Source organism: Octopus sinensis, linkage group LG2 (assembly GCF_006345805.1).
Source record: "Octopus sinensis linkage group LG2, ASM634580v1, whole genome shotgun sequence".
Taxonomy (NCBI): Eukaryota; Metazoa; Mollusca; class Cephalopoda; order Octopoda; family Octopodidae; genus Octopus; species Octopus sinensis.
In genome coordinates this window covers 54,220,826-54,245,398 of record NC_042998.1, presented here as the reverse complement: position 1 = coordinate 54,245,398, position 24,573 = coordinate 54,220,826, and the positions used below count along the sequence as shown (strand labels likewise).

At 35.3% G+C, this 24,573-nt stretch overlaps 1 protein-coding gene across 2 annotated transcripts in view; it reads left to right on the top strand.

Annotated features, from left to right (window-relative positions):
• Positions 1–24,573, top strand: part of LOC115224684 (katanin-interacting protein-like) — a 656,564-nt gene that overhangs the window by 504,646 nt on the left and 127,345 nt on the right. The window lies entirely within an intron of this gene.

Below are 24,573 nucleotides of genomic sequence, written 5' to 3'. Positions count from 1 at the left end.
ATGAAGTTGTAAGTTTAGTTCTTGGGCCGAGCTGTGTGTTGTGTTCTTGAGCAAATCACTTCATTTCACATTGCTCCAGTTCACTCAGCTGTAGAAATGAGTTGCAACATCGCTGTTGCCAAGCTGTATTGGCCTTTGCCTTTCTCTTGGACGGCATTGATGGCATGGAGAGGGGAAGCTGGTATGCATGGATGACAGTTGGTCTTCTGTAAACAACCTTGCCCAGACTTGTGCCTTGGAGGGTAACTCTCTAGGTGCAGTCCCATGGTCTTTCATAACCGAAGTGGAGTCTTTACCCATTTCACTTATGTTTGATTCATCACAATTTAGATAATATACTCTGGTATAGAATAAAGAGTGAAGGCTGGCAAAATACATAGAGAGTGGGGATAAAAAAAAACCACATTATTTAGCTATGCTTTTTTTTTTTACTTGTTTCAGACACTTGACTGTGGCCATGCTGGGGCACCACCTTGAATTTTTAGTTAAATGAATCAACCTCAGTATTTTTTTTGTAAGAAGTGGTACTTATTCTATCAATCTGTTTTGCCAAACTACCAAGTTACAGGGACACAAACACACCAACAACAGTTATCAAGCAATGGTGGTGGGAGCAGACAGAGACACACATATAGATATATTTATACATATGTATATATATACAGTGGGCTTCTTCCAGTTTCTGTCTACCAAATCCACTTACAAGGCTTTTGTTGGCCCATGGCTACTGTAGAAGACACTTTCCCAAGGTGCCATGTAGTAGACTGAACCCGGAACCATGTTATTGGGAAGCAAGTGTCTTACCACAGAGCCACGTCTGTGCCTATGCTTGTTTATGTTTGAAATTCTGCCCTGTTAGAGTTTGCTTTTATTCTTGTCTCCAAGTCCTGGCATACATAGAACCTGTTGTCCATTTTCCATTCTGCATAAGTGTCTGAAGTCACATCATTTGCTCTGGATGGGATGCCAGTCTCTTGCAAGGTTACTCATTTACAGCTGAATGGGGGTGGAACAACATGAAGTAAAGAATTTTGCTTTAATGCACAACACACTGCCTGGTTTGGAAATCAAAGCCACAGCATTATAACTATGAGTGCAATACACTAGCCACTAGGACATGTGCCTTCTTTAGTTCCTGTAGGGTCAACAAAACAGTTAGTGGTTATATATTTCTAAACCAATGAAAATCAAATGTTGTTGCTTCATACCGGGGTTTTCTGAAAATCTGTCCAGGGCTGTTAAATAGAAAATTCTATTTTATAAAACTATTTTTCAGCTTAAATGACCACCCACCTATAATAAGCACTCATGGGCAGTAATATGGAAGTAAAATATTTCACATAGGAAAAACAAAGATATTCTAAAAAACCATATTTATTTTATACAATTCCATTGAACTTCTATCGTTTCAATTATCAGATATATAGACATGAAGAAACTGAAACAGCCTTAAAAGAAGTAGCATAATAAAAAAAATATTCTGAACTTAGCAATGGATCTATTAGGAAATACTGAAAATTAAACTGTTGAAAACATGAATAGAAGCCTCATATGAACAAATAATGTCCTTGTGTATTTATGGTAGAATAATAACTGAATAGTTTCAAGTTAAATACCACAAATTTCTTCATTTGTTGCTTGGCCATAATTCACATCAGAGCTAATTTCACTTACTTGTATCTCATCTTCTCAAATTTTGTCATTATGTGCATCTGGCGCATTTGCCTCAAGGCCAGACAAAACATCTTGTAAGCGTGGGTTTAAGAGGCTATGTTCTGCAGTCTGTTCATGAGGAGCAATTCCACAACATTCAAAAGTATGCCTTATAGTTTCTTTATTTAAAGTGGCAACAGCTTGGGTCACAAAGTTCACTATCTCTTGATAAAAAAAATTTTGTGCAATATCATTTATTTGTATAATCCTTTTTGCCATTTGAAAACCAATTCTCCCATTCAGCACAAAGGGCTTTCTTGAAAGGACCAATAATTGATACATCTAACGGCTGCAAGTAAGATGTTGTTTTAGGAGGTATAAGTTTAAGAATTGTATTCCTACATTTGAGCACTTCTAGGAGCTCTGTTTTCTTGTTCATTGAGCATTCATCCATGAATTTTGAGCATGGAATAATTGTGCTGGTCTCTGCCCAAACACTTTATCAGCTCACAGCTGCAGGAGTTCATATGTGACTGATCCCCTGTTGGAGACTGTTAAGTAAATATTCTTTGGGACCTTGATTTTAGGCACATTTTTTAATCCTTTAAGGACAATCATTGTTTTCAACACCTTTCCTGCAGCATTAGCACACAACACAGCAGTAAAATGAGCTTTGGTAGCACCACAGTGGCTGGCATCTACATTTTTATTGCCAACACAGTCTATAGCGGTAATCAATCAGAGGGTCTTACATTACTCCTCCGACGAAATAAGGCTAGTGCCGAACAGAGCAAATGAATGTCTAAACAGAATGCAAACAAGAACACCAACTCTGTTTCAACTTTTAACCACAAATAACTGCCCATCCAAATAAATGCCCATGAGTGATCTAATAGATGGGCAGATTTTCGGAAAACCCTGTTACCAAAGCAATGCCACTAAGAAATAGTAGTAAGTGTTGCTGTGTAGCTCCAGATCAGCTTTAATCAAGGCAAACTATGTTGGAAGGTTTTCCAGACATGACCATCCCACCTTTTTTTTCCTGATTTCTTTCAAGAGAGGATAGTGTAAGTGGAAGGAAATTTGGCTTCTATTTCTAGCTGGTCTAATGACCATGTAGAGGTTCCCTTCATAGCCTGTATTAGAAATTGAGATTTTGTTAATACATAGTCTTTTTTTTTTAGCTGTTGTATATACATTAGAAATTTGATTACATTTATAGCTGTTGACTTTACATCAACATTCTACTTTATGCTTAGTAACTGATTAATAAAGATAAAAAGCCAAAACAAAAATATGCTAATGACAGAATATCAGAATACAAGACACAGCAACGTGTATGGCATAAACATCTATTGTGAATTCATTAATTTACAACAGAAAAAATTATTTAAAAAAGTAAACCATACAAATTATGATTTTTTCTTGTGATTTTTTGTGCATTTCGTGATGTAATATTGATAAAGATTAGATTCTCAGCATCTTTATTTTCTGTTATTATTATTATTATTAAAGTGCCCATGTGGGGTCACATAAAAGCACCCATGTGGTGCCACATAAAAGTGCCCTTGCAGTTCCACATTAAAGTGTCCATGCAGTGTCACATTAAAGTGCCTCTGTAGTGCAACATAAAAGTACCCATGTGGTGTAACATAAAAGCGCCCATGCGGTGTCACATAAAAGTGCCCATGCAGTTCCACATTAAAGTGCCTCTGCAGTGCCACATAAAAGTGCCCATGTCATACCACATAAAAGTGCCTGTGCTGTGTCATGTAAAAGCACTCAGCACACTCTGTAAAATGATTGACATTAGGAAGGGCATCCAGCCATAGAAACCATGCCAAGTCAGACTGGATTCTGGTACAACTCCCCAGCTTGCCATCTCTGGTCAAACTGTCGAAGCCATACCGGCATGGACAACAGATGTTAAATGATGATAATGATAATGATGATGATAATTATTATTATTTCAAGTTTCACTTGAAAAGGAAAGTGAGGATAGAGAGAGGAGTGCTGCCCTAAGCACCAACCGATCGTGGCCGTTTGCCAGCCTCCTCTGGCCCCTGTGCCGGTGGCACATAAAAATGGTCTGAGTGAATGGGCCTACTTTAAACATTTTCCTGTAGATGATGTGGAAAGGGCACTTGCCCTAGTGGTCAAGGTCTCTGTGCTTTTGTGGTGTTTACATGAGCAGTCCTAAGCAGTCTCTCTCTTTTTGGAGGAATTGTTCTTTGTTAAAATTCATATTTTTGTAATTTTTTAACTTTTTTACACACCTTTCATGTAATTCTCACATTGTATTCTCCTACACTGTCCAGTGCACTAGGCAAGGTGCTTAGCAGCATTTCATTCATCTTTGCATTCTGAGTTCAAATTCTGTTGAGGTTAACTTTGCTTTTCATCCTTTCAGGGTTGATAAAACACTGGGGTTGATATAATCGACTTTTTCCCTACCCTGAAATTGATGACCTTGTGCCAAAATTTGAAACCATTATTATAATTATTATTATTATTAATAATACTACTACTAATAATAATAATAATATCATCATCATCATCATCATCATATTATTATTATTATTATTATTATTATTATTATTATTATTATTATTATTATTACCTCAGCCTTAGCGAAGGCGGGGGTATTGTTTTCGGTTGTGTTTGTTTGTGAGTTTGTCTATGGACAAGATATCTCAAGAACCACTGAATGGATTCAGATGAAACTTTCAGGAATGTTTGGCCTTGTGACTGATATGAACTAACTGATTAGATTTTGGGATCAGTCTGGTACTGGTCGAGGATTCTGGATTATTTTTTATATTTTCTTTACATGCATATGTAAAGTTTCACATAGTTCTCTTGTACACACACACATACACACATATATTCACACGTTTTCAGTGCTGAATATTACCATCCCATTTCCATTGTACAAGGTATATGGATTATTTTTCCATTTGAGAGTGATCAAGTTCATTTTTAGTATTCTTGTTTGTGAGAGCAGTCGATTTTATTTCAGATATTCTCATTTTAAAAAATCATCTCTGGTTAATTGTCAAGAGGATGTTGGTGTTGCAGTGGCAGAGGTTTGCACTCTCTGAGTGCTCTTGTTGTTGTTGTTATTATTATCATTATTATTATTCAGTAGTTTTATTTTTATAGCGTGCTTTCACTTCACTACCGAGCGCAGCTCTGTGTGCCTTGGGTATGTGCTGTGTTTGTTGTGATGCTCTGATGGTTATTGTATGGAAAGTGTTCTGCGTAGGATGTGTGCAGTGCCTAGTAGTGCAATTTTATCATCATTATTATTATTATATTATTATTATTATTATTATTATTATCATTATTATTATCATCATCATCATCATCATCATTATTATTATTATTATCATTGTTAAGGTGGCGAGCTGGCAGGATCGTTAGCATGTTGGATGAAATGCTTGGCAGTATTTCGCCCATTGCTTCATTCTAAGTTCAAGTATGCCAAGGTTGATTTTTTTTTTTTTTTTTTTTTTTTGCTTTTCATCCTTTCAGGCTCAATTAAATAAGTACCAGTTACTCAGTGGGATCAATGTAATTGACTTAATTCTCTCCCACAAGCTCCCTTGTGGCAAAATTTGAAATCATCATCATCATCGTCATTATTATTATTATCATTATCATATTCAAATACCACCAGGGTCAACTTCGCCTTTCATCCTTTTGGAGTTGATAAATTAAGTACCAGTTATGCACTGGGGTCAATGTAATTGACTGGTCTCCTCCCCAAAAATTTCCGGCCTTGTGCCTATAGGAGAAAGGATTATTATTATTATTTATTATTATTATTATTATTATTATTATTATTATTATTATTACCTCAGCCTTAGCGAAGGCGGGGGTATTGTTTTCGGTTGTGTTTGTTTGTGAGTTTGTCTATGGACAAGATATCTCAAGAACCACTGGATGGATTCAGATGAAACTTTCAGGAATGTTTGGCCTTGTGACTGATATGAACTAACTGATTAGATTTTGGGATCAGTCTGGTACTGGTCGAGGATTCTGGATTATTTTTTATATTTTCTTTACATGCATATGTAAAGTTTCACATAGTTCTCTTGTACACACACACATACACACATATATTCACACGTTTTCAGTGCTGAATATTACCATCCCATTTCCATTGTACAAGGTATATGGATTATTTTTCCATTTGAGAGTGATCAAGTTCATTTTTAGTATTCTTGTTTGTGAGAGCAGTCGATTTTATTTCAGATATTCTCATTTTAAAAAATCATCTCTGGTTAATTGTCAAGAGGATGTTGGTGTTGCAGTGGCAGAGGTTTGCACTCTCTGAGTGCTCTTGTTGTTGTTGTTATTATTATCATTATTATTATTCAGTAGTTTTATTTTTATAGCGTGCTTTCACTTCACTACCGAGCGCAGCTCTGTGTGCCTTGGGTATGTGCTGTGGTTTGTTGTGATGCTCTGATGGTTATTGTATGGAAAGTGTTCTGCGTAGGATGTGTGCAGTGCCTAGTAGTGCAATTTTATCATCATTATTATTATTATTATTATTATTATTCAGTAATTTTATTTTTATAGCGTGCTTTCACTTCTCTACCGAGCGCAGCTCTGTGTGCCTTGGGTATGTGCTGTGATTTGTTGTGATGCTCTGATGGTTATTGTATGGAAAGTGTTCTGCGTAGGATGTGTGCAGTGCCTAGTAGTGCAATTTTATCATCATTATTATTATTATTATTATTATTATTATTATTATTATTATCATTATTATTATCATCATCATCATCATCATTATTATTATTATTATCATTGTTAAGGTGGCGAGCTGGCAGGATCGTTAGCATGTTGGATGAAATGCTTGGCAGTATTTCGCCCATTGCTTCATTCTAAGTTCAAGTTCTGCCAAGGTTGATTTTGCTTTTCATCCTTTCAGGCTCAATTAAATAAGTACCAGTTACTCAGTGGGATCAATGTAATTGACTTAATTCTCTCCCACAAGCTCCCTTGTGGCAAAATTTGAAATCATCATCATCATCGTCATTATTATTATTATCATTATCATATTCAAATACCACCAGGGTCAACTTCGCCTTTCATCCTTTTGGAGTTGATAAATTAAGTACCAGTTATGCACTGGGGTCAATGTAATTGACTGGTCTCCTCCCCAAAAATTTCCGGCCTTGTGCCTATAGGAGAAAGGATTATTATTATTATTATTATTATTATTATTATTATTATTATTATTATGCACTTGATGAAAAACAAAATTAAAGAAATAATATAGGAAAAATATTAAAAAGAAACTGTTGTTTATCTGCATGTGTTAGTCACTAGTCGACTGGATTGTCATTGTGTCAGTAACCCATTGAGATGAATTAATTCATTAACATAGTATTATTCACTTGATGGTACATTAATGGTTCAAAGAGAATTGCATTTTGTTTGAGTGTATTGAGAGATAGACGGCAAGGTTGGCTGCTGTTTACTGTGTATGCTGTAATTGGTTGGTACAAAAAAAAAATTACCATGTCTTCAAGATTTTCTATAAGGTCACAGAGGATGATAGCAGGTGGTTATTCAGTAAATAGTTTTGTAACACTAAACCTCTCCTTACGTGAGGGTTCTTTATTTTAATTTTTACTTTTTGCTTTGCATTTATTTTTTTGTTCCTCTCTACTCCATTATACCATTATTACCATGACTGTGAAGGTGCATGTCTCAGTGGTTAGAGTGTCAGGCTCACAATCACGAGGTAGTGAGTTCGATTCCCCAACTGAGCTGTGTGTTGTGTTCTTGAGCAAGACACTTTATATTATTTACATTATTTACATTGGACATATATACCCATGGACATACAGCATAATGGTTAAGAGTGTGGGCTACTAACCCCAAGACTGTGAATTCAATTCCAGGCAGTGCCTTGAATAAACAATGATAATAATAATTATATCAGCAAAACAAAAATATCTTAGGAATGAGAACCTAGGGTGATATCTTGTGATATGTTCTGAGTTCAAATCCTCCTTCAGTTATCTTGCCTTATCATTTCTCCTATGTTATAAAAGTAGGTTTAAAGCAGCATTAAAACCTTTTATTCAGTGAGAGGGCACACATTGTTAAATTGAACTACTCTAACCTGTCAATTTAAACTGATTATTTGAGAAACCAAATTAAACTGGTTTAATTCATCAAAAACGTACCTCTCTTCTATCCACCTTACAAACAATATAACAACATAGTCATTCCAGAGTTAAACTCTTTTGGCATGCAACTTGATCTGATATTGTGTGTTGGGAGTAAAACAATTGCTTTATTTTGCATTTAAGTTGTCAGTAAAAATGCACTTAAACTGTTATGTTCACATTTACTACATTATCATTTCCTTATACTATATGTATATATGTATGTATTGATTGTCAGAAAATCATAAATCCAAAAGAGAAGCACACTCTACTGTTACATATATATATATATATATATATATATATATATATATATATATATATATATGTTATGTTGGTATGAAAGTTTCTACTTCATTTTATCTTCAGTATAAAAATAGTCATTATATTTCAAGAAAGGTGATATGCCTGTGATTCCCTAACTTACCCTGCCAAATATCTATATAAAAAAGATATTCCTTTGTATCATTCTATACTGTTTCATATGTCTTTCATTTCTGTTTTTTTTTGTTTTGTTTTTTTCTTGTTGCACATCAAGTGAGAAGTATAAAACCGTTAACCTTGTAAAAGTTTCCATTTCTAAGTAGCTATATAGATTAATTTTTGCCTTCCTTGCCTTGTTTCTATATCTATAAAGATCAGCATTCCAGCCATCTCATTCTTTTCAGATGATGTCAAATAGAAAGCAAAAAAAAAAAAAAAAAATAATAATAATAATGAAAATGAAAAGAAAATCAATGACAACTTGATGGCTTCGTATCTCTATTTGCTGAAATCTTTATTCATCAATAGCTTTCAAATTTTATTTATTGATATTGGTCAGCGGTTCTTATTTATTATTGTATTCCATGCATTATTGATCAATACCATCTTCGGTTTATTTATTGAGAATCCAGCTAATTTTCACTCGTAGATGTCAAGAATATTAGGTATCAATAAATGTCTATTGTTATATATCTGTACATTTTACTTTTTCCATCCTTTTTCATTTTTTTTGTCTTATCTAAGAGCTGCTTGCAATTTCTGGCTGAAGCCTATTCACTTCACAGATACTGTTACTGATTTCGAGAAAGGCAAGACAGTCACACAGAATTATTTCACACCACTCATACAAATATGAAGTCTGGTGCATTTGTTTGAAATCAATATATTCCTAGTCTTTGTTCTTATAAATATTTCTTATCTCTCAATACATTACAGCTTCATTCATCAACAGACTCTGTTTTGACGTAGACTTTTACCTGTTATTAAGTTCATTACCTTACCTTATCCCTAGTCTTTTCTAGTTGTATGACTATTTCTGTAGCAAGCCAACAAATGGCAGCACATGCTTGCATGTGCAGTGAGAGCTAGCAGTGACCTTCATGGGGCAATGAGCCAAGCTATGGTTATTTGTGTCTTTGTGATCATGTGCATGCAATTTTGTCATGGACAAAATTTTGTCATAGCTACAAAGAGCCAACATGAAATTTTGTGTTAAACTTGGGAAGTTTGCAAAAGAGACATTGAGCATGCTTTGGCAAGCTTACAGTGATGAGGCAATGTGTTATATCTATAATGTTTTGAGTAGCATGGGCACTTCAAAGGTGGAAGAATGTCCCTGGAAGATGATGAATGATCTGGAAGGCCTGTTATGAGCGTCACCCCCAGAAATGTGGTATTGTGCATCATAAATTTTTCCCCCAGAGCCAGGCAATCAATCGAGAGTTCTATGACGTTTTGAAGCATTTGAGGGAGAACATTTGGCAAAAGCAACTGGATCTGTGCAGCACAAAGAATTAAATTCTTCAAAATGGCAATTCACCCTGTCATCAAGCTCCCCTCACTCGTGTGTTTCTTGCCAAAAACAATTTGGTATCACTTCTGCACCTACCCTTTTCACCAGATTAATAGTTAGCACTTGCAGACTTCCAGAGGTCACTATTTAAACACCATTGCTGAGATCCAGAATAAATCACAGAAAGTCCTCAACTCGTGGGATTGAACCTGAAACCTCGTGGTTGCAAAGCAATCTTTGTAACCACACAGCCATTCCTACACCTAATTTACAGTTTGAGGGTGTGTTGAAATTGGTGTTGAAAAATAATTTTATGTTGCATCTCACAGAGTGAACAGATTAAGTTACATTGATAGATTTCTTTGTTTATCTGATATTTGTGAATCTTAAAGAGCAAGCTAACTGATAATTTACAGGTTGGAGCTCTTATTAAAACTTTCTGTTCAATAGGAATGAAATAATCCAATTTGCAGTGTTAGCTCTTCTTTCTCTCTCAATCTATGAAATACTTAGGCGCAGGAGTGGCTGTGTGGTAAGTAGCTTGCTTACCAACCACATGGTTCTGGGTTCATTCCCACTGCATGGCACCTTGGGCAAGTGTCTTTTACTATAGCCTCAGGCTGACCAAAGCCTGTGAGTGTATTTGGTAGACGGAAACTGAAAAAAGCCCATCATATATATATGTGTATATACATACATTTGTGTGTGTGTTTGTGTGTCTGTTTGTCCCCCCAACATCGCTTGACAACTGATGGTGGTGCTTTTACGTCCCCGTAACTTACTGGTTTGGCAAAAGAGACTGATAGAATAAGTACTAGGCTCCCAAAGAATAAGTCCTGGGGTCGATTTGCTCGACTAAAAGGTGGTGCTCCAGCATGGCCACAGTCAAATGACTGAAACAAGTAAAAGGGTAAACTATTAATTTATTCTGTTTCAATTTTATTTCATATTGAATTCAGATTATTGATGTTGTATTGACCAAGCCATGGTCAATCCAGCTTTTAAATATTTCTTTTGTTGTATATATTTCACCACTTAGTTAGTGGGGGAAGGGCAGTACCATGACCTTTCTACCACCACCCTATTATTCTACAGGATGTCTGATTTTGGTGCAATGAAGGGAGAGGGTAGTTCTCATGCTGGTGACCTAGCTAAAATGTCTGCAACATAGTGAGTGCCTCTAAAAGCTGGCAAGCAATAAATTAATCCTTTAGAATTTAAATTAGCCATATCCATCCCAAATATTCTACCTGTTTTATGTTCAAACCAACCAGATCCAGCCTCTCATATACACTGTACAATGTCATTCAAATTATAAGCAATCACATCAAAATGTCATAGCTACAAGATAATGCATGATTAATTCAAAACAATGTGGAGAAATATTCATTAGATTTGACAGAATAATTTGAATGCTGGAGGGTTAAGTCTACCACACGAGAAGTCAGAATGCAAAGCGCTTGAACAAATATCATATAGTGTATTATCCGATGCTCTACCATCTTTGCCAGTCCACAGCCTTGGACTGGACCTATATTTTATCAACCATGAAAGGATAAAAGGCAAAGTTGACTATTGTAGGATTTCAGCTCAGAACATGTAAAAAAAAAAAAAAAATGGCAAAATAAAGTTACCCTACATTCTAACATTTTCTGCCAGTTTTCTACCTTATCAAACTCTGAATCGACTTTGGATTCTGGCAGGTTTGGCTTAGAGCTTTTGTGAGTTTTTCTTTTTCCTTCTTTTTTTTTTATTATTTTTGTTTTGATCAGCTTAATGTGGTCAGGATATTAGCTTAGTCTTGTATATGCGTATTCTTGTGTAGAATTCAACCTTATTGATTGTAATGCATGATTTTTCTACTAAGATTTATCTAAAGTACAATCAATTTTGGAAATAAACCAAACCACAATGCAATTTTGTTGAATAATTTTAGATTCACTTGCCTGTAATCTCATCTTCAAACTATCTTAACTTAATATCTTTTCCCTTAACTATCAGTTTTCATCTCAAATTTCTCATCTCTCTTCATTCCTTGTCTTCTACGAAAGCTAATAAATGGTCTTGTTTATTATTGGATGAACATTAGTATGTTTCCCTTCTATCTTCTCCATAACTCATTTAATTCTACTCTATCTCGCTTGTAGATGTTAACTTAATGGCTCCACTCTGTGATTCATCTCTTCAATTATTTTAGCTTTAATGAGTTTAGTTTCCTTATTATGTGAATTTATTTAAAAAGGAATTAATCTCTAGCACACATACTTTTTTTCTTTCTTTTTTTAATTTGTTGAAATATTTGAGATCTTTTACTGGCAATATATTTTTCATATTCTGGTCAGGAAAATACTCTCAGCTTTTACTATACAAGATCTATTCACAGTTAAAAGTATATATAAAAATAATTAATAGAATGTATCTACTAAGAATGTAACATAAGTGATTCTAAGGATTCACACTTCACCATTGTACCAGTGCTACTACTACTACTACTACTACTACAACAACAACAACAACTACTGCTGCTGCTGCTACTACTACTACTACTACTAATAATAATAATAATAATAATAATAATAATAATGATAATAATAATTTCAAATTTTGCCACAAAGGCAGCAATTTTAGGGGAGGGGATGTGTTGATTACATCAACCCCAGTCTTCAACTGAACTTATTTTATCAACCCCGAAAGGATGAAGGGTAAAGTTAGCCATGACAAAATTTGAACCCAGAATGTAGCGATGGGTGAAATACCGCTAAGCATTTCGTCTACTACTACTACTATACTACTACTACTATAATAATAATAATAATAATAATAATAATAATGATAATAATAATTTCAAATTTTGCCACAAAGGCAGCAATTTTAGGGGAGGGGATGTGTTGATTACATCAACCCCAGTCTTCAACTGAACTTATTTTATCAACCCCGAAAGGATGAAGGGTAAAGTTAGCCATGACAAAATTTGAACCCAGAATGTAGCGATGGGTGAAATACCGCTAAGCATTTCGTCTACTACTACTACTACTACTACTACTACTAATAATAATAATATAATAATAATCCTTTCTACTATAGGCACAAGGCCTGAAATTTTGGAGGCGGGGATAGTTGATTACATCAACCCTAGTACTCAAGTGGTACTTATTGTATCGACCCTGAAAGGATGAAAGGCAAAGTTGACCCCAGTGGCATTTGAACTCAGAACGTGAAGACAAATGAAATATCTATTTCTTTACTACCCACAAGGGGCTCAACACAGAGAGAACAAACAAGGACAGACAAATGGATTAAGTCGATTACATCGACTCCAGTGCGTAACTGGTACTTAATTTATCGACCCCAAAAGGATGAAAGGCAAAGCCGACTTCAGCGGAATTTGAACTCAGAACGTAGCGGCAGACGAAATACCACTAAGCATTTCACCTGGCATGCTGATGATTCTGCCAGCTTGCCACCTTAACAATAATAATAGTCTTTTCTACTATGGGCACCAAGCATGCAATTTTGGGAGAGAGGAGAGGCTAGATGAATATGTTGACTCCAGTGCTTAACTGGTACTTATTTCATCAACCCCAAAGAGACGAAAGACAAAGCCGACCTTGGTGAAATTTCAACTCAACGTAAAGACAGTCAAAATGCTGTTAACTGTTTCATCTGATATGCTAACAATTCTGCTAGCTCACTACCAATTATAATAATAATAAAAATAATAATAATAATCCTTTCTACTAAAGGCACAAGGCCTGAAATTTTGGGGGAAGGGAATTAGTTGATTACATTGACCCTAGTGTTTCACTAGTACTTAATTTGCCGACCCCAAAAGAATGAAAGGCAAAGTCCCCCTTGGCGGAATATGAACTCAAAATGTAGCAACAGGTGAAATAACACTAGGCATCTCATCCAGCATGCCAACAATCCTGCCAGCTCACAATCTTTAATTATAATAATAATAAAAAAAACCAGGAACTTCTTCATTGCATTCCCTTGTCTGTCTGTCTGTCGCTTTCTCTTCCTTTGTCTTTGTATGTATAATGGCACACATGCATATAAGTACACATAAATACATATTTCTTGTAAATAACTATTAGCAACAGGAGCTGTACCAATACCAAAAGGTAATATCTATCCTCACTTAAATTTGGGTGTTGTATTAGAACACAGAGTACTGCAAGCGATGTAAACGGGAGTGCTTATATGCACAAAATGCCATTATGAGATTGCAGTATTCTGTGTTCTCACACAACAACTACTTGTTAGTGGGGGATAAATATTACCTTTTGATACTAATACTGCTTTTGTCACTAAAAATATCTTTTTAGTAAGCCCACTGGCTATTCACAACACCAGTGACGGATTAGGTACTGAGATTCTATGTATATCACTAGCAGAGATATCACTGCTATTTCCAGCAGTAAACCATCTACAACTGACAAGGCTAAGGAAGGTCAAAATCATGTGATCTGTTAGTCTCAGCAGTGGTGATAGCAAGTGATTTATCTCTCACCAGCAATGTTAACAATAGTGTTTATATGTATCAAAAAGTTCATGTGAGAGGTTCTCTCATAATGACTATCACAGTGTTCTGTGTTCTAAAACAACATCCAGTTTAAAGTGGGGATAAACGTTACATCATTCTTCTTCATTTTTTTCCTTCTAAGTCGAGGGAGAAGGTAGTACCTGTGACCCTTTACAGGGCTTCCAAGATTGGTGAGTAGAGAAGAGAAAGGAAGGTACCTTAAACTTGAGACCTAGCCTGAAAGAAAATTACTGTTTTTAGATCTCACAATGAGAGATATTCAGTAACAGTACTTTGGAATAAAGATTGTTTGCCAACATAACATGGCAGTCCTGGTTTAGGATGAATGTTGCTGTAATTTTGCTGCAGGAGACATCGTCTCCAGCTGACTGTACAACATGATCTGTGTCCGTATATTTTTGAGCAAGGGAATCTAGCACCCCGACTCAGCTCAAAGCAATATCTGTCTATTGCGATTCCTGGGTTATTTCTCTTCATCAGCACAGAATAATTATCTAGCTGAACAATTATACTGTGCTGATGAAGGGAAATAACCTGGAAATCACGATAGACAGATATTGTTTTGAGCTGAGTTGGGGTGCTAGATTACCTTGTTCAAAAATATAAGGAAACAGATGGTGTCGTATAGCCAGCTGGAGACGATGTCTCCTGGGGCTAAATTACAGCAACATTCATCCTAAACCAGGACTGCCATGTTATTATTGGCAAACAATCTTTACTCCTAGCCTGAAAGCTTGCAACAAAGTGGACTCAGCTAAAGGTGTACAAGGTACCAGGTTGTGGTCTTAAACCATGCAGCCAACTGTATTATCTCTCTCTCTTTTTCTCCCCCCCCCCTTTCACTCTCTCTCTATTTAACTTTGCACATGCATTAACATATGCATATACACTTAAACACTGATACATATGTATGAATATTACAACAGTGTATCTGTCCATCTGTCTATTTTTATATATGTATATTAAATGCGTTTGCATGTGCTCAGACAAATGCATACATTTCTCAACATGATCACTCAAGGTGTTTAGTTAACTTATTAATCTGCTACTCTTGTAAGTTGGAATTTTTTTTTTTTTTTGAAAGACATAACTCATTACAACATAGAAACAAAACTATCAATCTCTATTCTGTCTATTTGTTTCTCCTTTACTTCTCTCCCTCCTTCTTGGTATGCAGGCTGGCATGCATACATGCACGCATGTATATTTTTTTTTGTTTCAGTCATTTGACTGTGGCCATGCTGGAGCACTGCCTTAAAGGCTTTTTTAGTTGAACACATCACCCACCAAAGCTTATTCTTTATAAGCCTAGCTAGTACTCATTTTATCAGTCATTTTTGCTAAACTGCTACATTACAGGGACATAAACTCACCAACATCAGTTGTCAAGTGATGCTGGAAGAACAAACGCAAATGCAAAGACACACATGCACACACAAACACGCACATATACACAATGGGTTTCCATCTACTAAATCCACGCACAAGGCTTTGGTCGGCCTGAGGCTGTAGTAGAAGACACTTGCCCAAGGCGCCATGCAGTGAGACTGAACCCAGAACCATGTGGTTGGGAAGCAAACTTCATATCACTCAGCCACACCTGTGTCTATATATGTATGTACATACATATGTACACAGATACATGCACATTTTTCTAAATTTGGTCATTAAAAGTATTCAGTTAATTTATTAAAGCTACTGATTTCAAATCTAAGAAATTTCCATTTTTTATACTGATAAGTTTATTACAAAATGGAAATAAAATGATGAATCTCTCTTCAAATTTCTCTTAACCCTTTCATTACCGTAGTTATTTTGAGATGCCCTGTATTTCTTTCAATTATTTTAAATATAACAAAGAATTTAGTAAAATAACTTAGTTACCATTAAGCTAGTTCTGTTAATAACATAAATTGTGACTAAGGTTTGGTGGAAGATTTTAATTCAAAACTTAAGAAAACAAGACATTTCTACTACAGAGCCAGAGGCAGTTTCAGCCGGGTTAGTAATGAAAGGGTTAAGGAAACTTTTGAATAGGTATTCAATTTTCTCTGTTAAAATTTAATAAGCTATTTACTTTACCATTAGAAATGCCTTCTGTCTATCTATCTATCTATCTATCTATCTATCTATCTATCTATCTATCTATCTATCTATCATTCTCTTAATCATTCAATCAATTAATCAATCAATCAATCACTCAATTACAGATTTATCTTGATTTCTTAGCCAACAGTCAAGTAAGTGACCATGACATTTCAGAGGTACTGTCCATCTTTAAGTGTCTGCCATATTTTTTATATGAATTTTGGACATACTGATCCTTTCTTATAAATTCACAAGGACTAGATCATTCACATTCTGCTATGGATGCCAGGGATATTTTCCCCATTAGCTGTTCTTCTACTTTGTGATGCTGCTTGCTTGTTTCACTTGAACCAGATTGTATATGCACTGACCCTTAATCAATGCTTATATTCTCTCTGCATTAAGTGTCAAGTGCTGAGCGTTGTAGTTTACTTGGTGGTGGTGGTGGTGGCAGCAGCACCAGTTTTGGTGATGGTGGTAGTAGTGGTGCCAATGGCATGTATAGCAGTTAGCTGATTTGTGTTTGTGGTGGTGGTATCATTGTCTTTGCTGTTGTTGTTGTTGTTGGGTATTAGTTTAATCCCTCAGGATCAATCACTCTACGCAGTAGAAATACTTCAGTGTGAACAGAACAAGCAAGCAGCAACATGAGTAGAGAATTACAAATACAAGAATTTACTTGGTATAGGCTACAAGATGCAAAAAATGTTGCCTTTGTGTATCTAATAAAGGGGTTTTGTTCAATATTACAAGGTTACATAAAAGAACAGACGTCTGCAATGTGCTATGAGATAGAATGGCTTGAAACCCTGACCATTGCAACCAAGACAAAGACACTCATACAATAAAGTCCAAATATATTGCTTTCAAATGTTGGCACAAGGCCTGCAAGTTCGGGGGAGGGGGAAGTTGATTACATCAACCCCAGTACTCAACTGGTACTTATTCTATTGACCCTGAAAGGATGAAAGGTAAAGTTAGCATCAGCCTCAGTGGAATTTGAACTCAAATGTAAAGATGGATAAAATGCCACTTAGTATTTTGGCTGGCATGCTAACGGTTCTGCCAGCTCAACACCTTAAAAACAAGGCCAAATGTATATATGCATAACAAAAGTTTCAAATGTTGGAACAAGGTCAGCCATTTCAAGGTAGGGGTTGAGTCGATTACATTGACCTTCTCAAATGGTACTTGTTTTATTGACCCACAAAAGGAAAAAGGGCAACGTTGGCCTTGGTGGAATTTGAACTCAGCACATAAAGGCATGAAATGTCACCAAACATTTTGCCCAGCATGCTAATGATTTTGCTAGCTTGTTACCTTATAACAAGTCAGTATAAGGCGGTGAGCTGGCAGAATCGTTAGCATGCTGGACGAAATGCTTAGCGGTATTTCGTCTGCCATTACGTTCTGAGTTCAAATCCTGTCGAGGTCGACTTTGCATTTCATCCTTTTAGGGTCAATAAATTAAGTACCAGTTATGCACTGGGGTCGATGTAATCGACTTAATCCCTTTGTCTGTTCTTGTTTGTCTACTCTCTGCCTTGTGGGCAATAAAGAATTAAGTAAATATTACTGTATAATAATAATAATTCCATATCTCAGAAAAAAAACACAGACCCTCATACTGGACATCCTCTGCACATACATTAAACACTAAAATACTCAATAAAACAGCACAACACATACTCTTACATAATTAATGCCTCACACTCTAATGCTGACAACTAACACAACTGACATTGTGCACAAAGGACACCCATTAATATAACACAACACACTGTACATACCCTGTATCAGTAGTTCTCAACCATTTTTTTGCCTATGAACTCTTTTGATTCTTGTTTTACTCTGCTGGACCACGATGGTTGATGTATATAAAAAAAAAAAAATCTTATATTTATTATTAAATATCATTTGGAATTGTATAAAAAAAATTAGAATGTTTTGTGTATCATAGATGTATAAATAATTTATTGCACATAAATTTTAACAAAGCTTTATATGGATCTCCCAGGAGCCATATGTCCCCTACTCTCTCTCTTTACTCTCTTTTACTTGTTTCAGTCATTTGACTGTGGCTATGCTGGAGCACCGTTTTTAGTCAAGCAAATCGACCCCAGGACTTATTCTTTATAAGCCTAGTACTTATTCTATCGGTCTCTTACCATGTGGTTGGTAAGCAAGCTACTTACCACACAGCCACTCCTGTGCCTATAATAAATTTTAATTTAAGTCTCATTCATTAAGATAGAAAGCAACAATAAAATTTAAAAAAAACTTGGTTGCTTATTCTTTCTTAAATTATTTTGCTCACCTTCCACTCATTCAAAATATATTATGGTAGTATAAGTTCAAAATAACATCTCCCTAGCACACACTTAGTACACATATGCACACACCACACACTCAAATTCCATTTTTCTCTTTCTCTCTCCTTCTCTGCCTCTGTCTATTCCTTAGTGCACATTCATATACCTATTGCCATGCTCATTCACATGTGCACAGGGACACATACACCCACATACTAGGGATTACTTTATTGCATTTTCTGTTCCATGATTATCAATCCAAGATTATCCACCAGTGATTGATAGCTACATAATTTTTTTTTTTTTTGTTTTTTCAGTTTTTCATGTTTGATTTTGCATTGTTTCAGCACACACAGTAAGAAGAAACACTCTTCTTTGCAGTCAAAGAGATTAGTCTGTTGGGAAAGGTGTCAAACTGATCAGAAACTACCTCTGTGAGCAGGAAATCAACATTCATATGTGTGTGTGTGCGTGCGTGTGTGTGTCTAAATCTGACTTATGGGGATTCAATCTCAATGTTGAAAGCGTCTTACTGCTTATCAATTATAAAACTGGACTGGAGCGATATTTCTCCTGGGATCCAATTTACAATCCTGACAGACTTCAGCAGGGTTAAATGGCTTGTTGTGATATATTGCAGTAGCAATGGTAGATTAAAAAAACAAAAAAACTTTTTCTGTGAGTCGAGAGAATTTGACTTATCAATCCATCCATCCATCTATCCATCCAACCAATTAAATGGTGCAGTCAAGGTTTAAAAACACTAGCAAGTCAAAACACACTGATTGGGTTGTGCATACACATACACACAGATATTTATGTATATATATATATATATAGTGAGAGATAGATATGCATACATACATACAGAACTGATAAAAAATCCGAATACATTGGCAGATATAGTGTTGTATACTGTAATTTATAATCCTGGAAACCCAAGGAATGTATTGCATAACAAAACAAGCAGATAACATGAGAATGGTACACAAAAGTATGGTTCCAGGTTCAGTCCCACTGCATGGCACCTTGGGCAAGTGTCTTCTTCTATAACCACTGGCCAACCAAAGCCTTGTGGGTGGATTTGGTAAATGGAAACTGAAAGAAGCTTGTCATTATATATACATATGTGTGTGTGTGTGTGTGTGTGTATCTTTGTGTCTGTGTTTGTCCTCCGATCACTGCTTGACAACCAGTGTCGATGTATTTACATCCCTGAACTTGGCGGTTCAGCAAAAGGGACCAATAGAATAAGTGCTAGGCTTAAGAAATAAGTCCTGGGATTGATTTGTTTGACTAAAACCCTTCAAGGCGGTGCTCCAGCATGGCTGCAGTCACATAACTGAAACAAGTAAAAGAATAAGCAAATATCAATGTCATATTGCTCAGTATTTGACATAACCCCTTTGTCTCCAACACAGCAACATTACGGTCTGGTATATTTTCAACCAAATTCTTGTGTTTATGTGAGATTATCGCTTGTGTCCAAATCTGCTGTATCTTCTGTTTTAAATTAAAAATTGTGCATAATATGAAGAAATATAAGCTACTAGGCACAGGTGTGGATGTGTGGTAAGAAGCTTGCCTCCTTAACCACATGATTCGAGGTTCAGTCCTACTGTGTAGCACCTTGAGCAAGTGTCTTTTACTATAGCTTTGGACCAACCAAAAGCCTTGTGAGTAGATTTGGTAGATGGAATCTGAAAGAAGCCTGTTGTATGTATGAATGTATGTATATATCTGTGTGTGTATGTGTATGTATGTATGTCTTTGTGTCTGTAAAGTGGTTGGCATTAGAAAGGGCAAGACTAGGGGACTTGGTGTGGCTCCTGACCTTGCCAGTTCCTCTTAAGTCATCCAACCCATGCCAGCATGGAAAATGAATGATGAATGTCGATGATGATATGATAGCCTTTTTTCAGCTTGTCTACCACTCAGAAGGCTTTGGTCAGTCTAGAGCTATAGTTGAAGACAGTTGCCCAAGGTGCCATGCAGTAGGACTGAACACAAAACCATGTCGTTCAGAAACAATGCTGTTGGCTCTCTTACAAATTTCAAATGCTGCTAACCAAATTGTCATAACAAGATCTATTAATGTAATGCATGAATTATTCAAAATCTGTACATGTGTGTGTGTATGTGAGTGTCCATCTATATATGCACACACACATACAGTCAATATCAACAAAACGATGTATATAATGACAGCAATAACTCCAAAGAATAAAAATGTTTCTTTTAAGTGCAAGAATGCTTGTGTCTATGATTGTTATATTTATTTCCCTCATATTTTAGAAAAATTGTTTTTCACAATATAGTTATGATTGATTGAAATTATGAAATTAAGTAAAATGAAATTACTAGTCAAAAAATATTGGATAATGTTTTAAAATGTGTGAATTGATAATGAATTCCATTTTTTTTTCAAATCATGTAGCAAAGTATCAAAATTGGTACCTATAAACTACAATGTCTATTATGAAAGAATAAAATATATTCCGTGTATGAATTCTATGGGTGCACTAATTCTATGATTTGCACGACTGACATAAACATTAGATTTATATATTGCTATAGAAATAACTGACAATATTTGGTTAATATATATATACACACACACACACAAAGAGAGAGATAGATAGATAGATAGATAGATAGATAGATAGATTGGTAGATTTACATTATATATATATATATATATATATATATATATATATATATATATATATATACATATATACATATATATACACACATACACAATATACATACATACACATTTATATGTATATTTATATATACATACATATATGTTCATATGCCTTATATATATATATATATATACGAGAGAGAGAAAGAGAGAACCAGACACAGATAGATAGAATGATTTACATACATACATACACACACATGTATATATATATATATATGCATTTATATATATATACACACACACACACATACAAATTTAGGCTTTTTTTAATAAATTAGTTCTCAGAGCAACCCAATTTAATCTAGAAGCTAATAAGATACTACAATTACTATTCAAATGAAGAGAATATGTGCTCTTTCTGTGAAAGATATTACAGTTTAATCCTGTTTATTGTAGAAGTTACACTATACCTTAATTAAAGTTTAGTGAATTCAAGCTCTCAGCTCGACAGAATCGTTGTTCAATATTTATTGCTTTAACACACCTGATTAGTTATTTGCAATGCGTATTGTCATTGGTACAATGACCAATCATAGTTTCACAGTTTTACTTCATTTTGAAACCTCGAGGTTAAATGTTCCATTCAAATGATTGGTTCCTTTTATGACAGTCTAGTGGATTTTTAGTTTTGATATCTTCCTCTACACAGTGTAAATGTCATTATCACTATAAATTCATTGTTATTTCGTCCTTAAGTAGTAACAAAAGAATTTATAAGAGTGGTCATTTGCGTCTGAGTACTAACTGAATTACACATAATTTTTCACTTTATTTCCTGACAAAGTGGAGGCGTTGAATTCAGAAGAATAGAAATATGAAGGAGATGATGTTTTTTTGATCAAACTAAAATAAACATTTGTTGATATATCATCTTTTATGAATTTCTAGTTGCATCAGAAATTAATATACTGTGTGTACAGTAAAACTAACGAGGTAGGACAGGCTGCTATCATATCAATAGGCTTGACTTGCTTGGGTGGAAGATGTGTCCCATTGTTCTTTCTTGTATCTCACTGCCTGAGCTTTGAGTACCTTTGGCAGAATCCACTTTATTACAAGCATGCATTCATACATACAACAGGCTTCTTTCAGATTCCATCTACCAAATCTACTCACAAGGCTTTTGGTTGGTCCAAAGCTATAGTAAAAGACACTTGCCCAAGGTGCTACACAATAGGACTGGACCTCAAATCATGTGGTTAAGGAGGCAAGCTTCTTACCACACATCCAGTCAAGTCTATAATTTGAAGATATTTTCCTCGAAAGGGAGAGAAGTGTACTCAAAGTGGAAGGGAGGGAAGTGTACTCAAAAAAGATAATGGATATATCCCTCCCTCTTCACTATGTGATGAACAGAAAAATAAATTATCATAAAAATTAGCTAAAATCTAGATCTTAAATTTGAGAAAAATTATGTTGGAAGCCATAAAACAGAAATTAATTTTTAATAAAATTGTACTTGTTCATCTTACTCTACCCAGAAAATTATTTTAGAGTTAAGTTAAATATATATTTTCATCTTGCAGCATTAGTTGATTCCTACTAGTTTGTTTTCCAATAATGTGTTCTGATTTTGTAGGTATTTTTGGTTTCCGCATCCTCATTTAATGTCCATTTTCCATTCTGGCATGGGTTGGATGTCTTGACAGGATCTGGCAAGGCCAGGGGCCACACCAAGTTCTATAATCTGTTTTAGCTTGGTTCATACAGTTGGATGCCCTTACTAATGTCAACCACTTTACATAGTGTACTGGGTGCTTTTTATGTGGCACTTATATGTAATACCATCACCAGTTGACGTTGAGGAGTATTATGGTACTTCAGCACAGTCTAAAAGAACTATGATTCTTGCCCATTCCTTTTTCTTAATCTTTTCACCGGGAGGGAAAGCAATTCCCAGGACACCCTACAGGGCCTGCATAATTGGTAAGAGGGAGAGAGGAAGTTATTCAACAGAATAGAGGAAGTTATTCAACAGAATAGAGCCAGCTAAAATCACCCAAGATACCAGGTAGTGGTGTTAAAACTGACAGTAGATTAAAAATATAATATTTAAAACCTTTGTAGAAATAAGTTTTGTTGCACTTTGAGAGAACATATTCATGAGTTGTTTATAAAATATGTATATCTTTTTACTTTTTCATATTCATTTTTTCTTGCTTATCTAAGTGAGACTCATTTTTTTTTCCTCTGCTTTTGAATTTTGCAAATTTGTATATTGCATTTGCTAATTGAACAATGGAGCTCCTGTGTGCAGAATCAATCTATTTTTGAAATAACAAATCTTCATTAAATCACATGCTACAATCTTAAAAATGAAATTACAATTTGGTTAATGCAATCCTAAATAAAGTGCCTAGGGCAAAAAAACAGTGGTGGTCACAGCTGGAATGCTTTATGATCCTAGCACTTAAACCAGTCATACCTGATGTTTCATGCCTACTCTATAATATCATGCTAAATGCTAAACAGCCACACCTATACAAAACAATGTGGATAAACAAACATTATATTTGTCAGAGTCACTTGAATGTTAAAAGGTTAATCTGGATTCTTTCAAGGTTAAACAATGACACCTTACTGCTAACTTCTCAAATGTAAAGTGGTATTAAAGCAAGTTGTTAAACAAATCATTTAGTTACATAAGGACTCAACACAATTGATGTAGTATGATGTTTAACATGAGACCCCCTTCAGTCATGACTGACTGTGTGATTGCACCTAGAAAGTTACCCTCATAGGCACAATTCCGGGCAAGGTTGTTTATGGAAGACCAGCAGTTGCTCATGCATACCGGCCTCCCCTCTCCACGCCACCAGTGTTATCCAAGGGAAAGGCAAAGGTAGAACAACTTAGCACCTATGATGTTGCAACTCATTTCTACAGCTGAGTGAACTGGAGCAATGTGAAATAAAGTGTCTTGCTCAAGAACACAACACACAGCCCGGTCTGGGATTCGAACTCACAACCTCACGATTGTAAGCTCGATGCTCTAAACGCTGAGCTATGCTTTAACATGAACAACTACATATCACAGTAAAATGCTTGCTTTAACAATTCAAATCTAAATATCTAAATTTGTAGACTTATCAGACCCTGGTTGCTAGTGTTAAGGACACAAGAGGAGAAATATATTTTAAATTTTTATTTATCAATTATCATAAGAAAAACAGACATGTTTGTGATCTAGCAATTCTGTTTAAGATTCATCTCAAAATCAGAATTGGCTCTAAATGTAATGTTTGTTTTACTGTCTTTGTGGATTTCTAGTTGACTGGAAAGCAGTAGGAATTTCT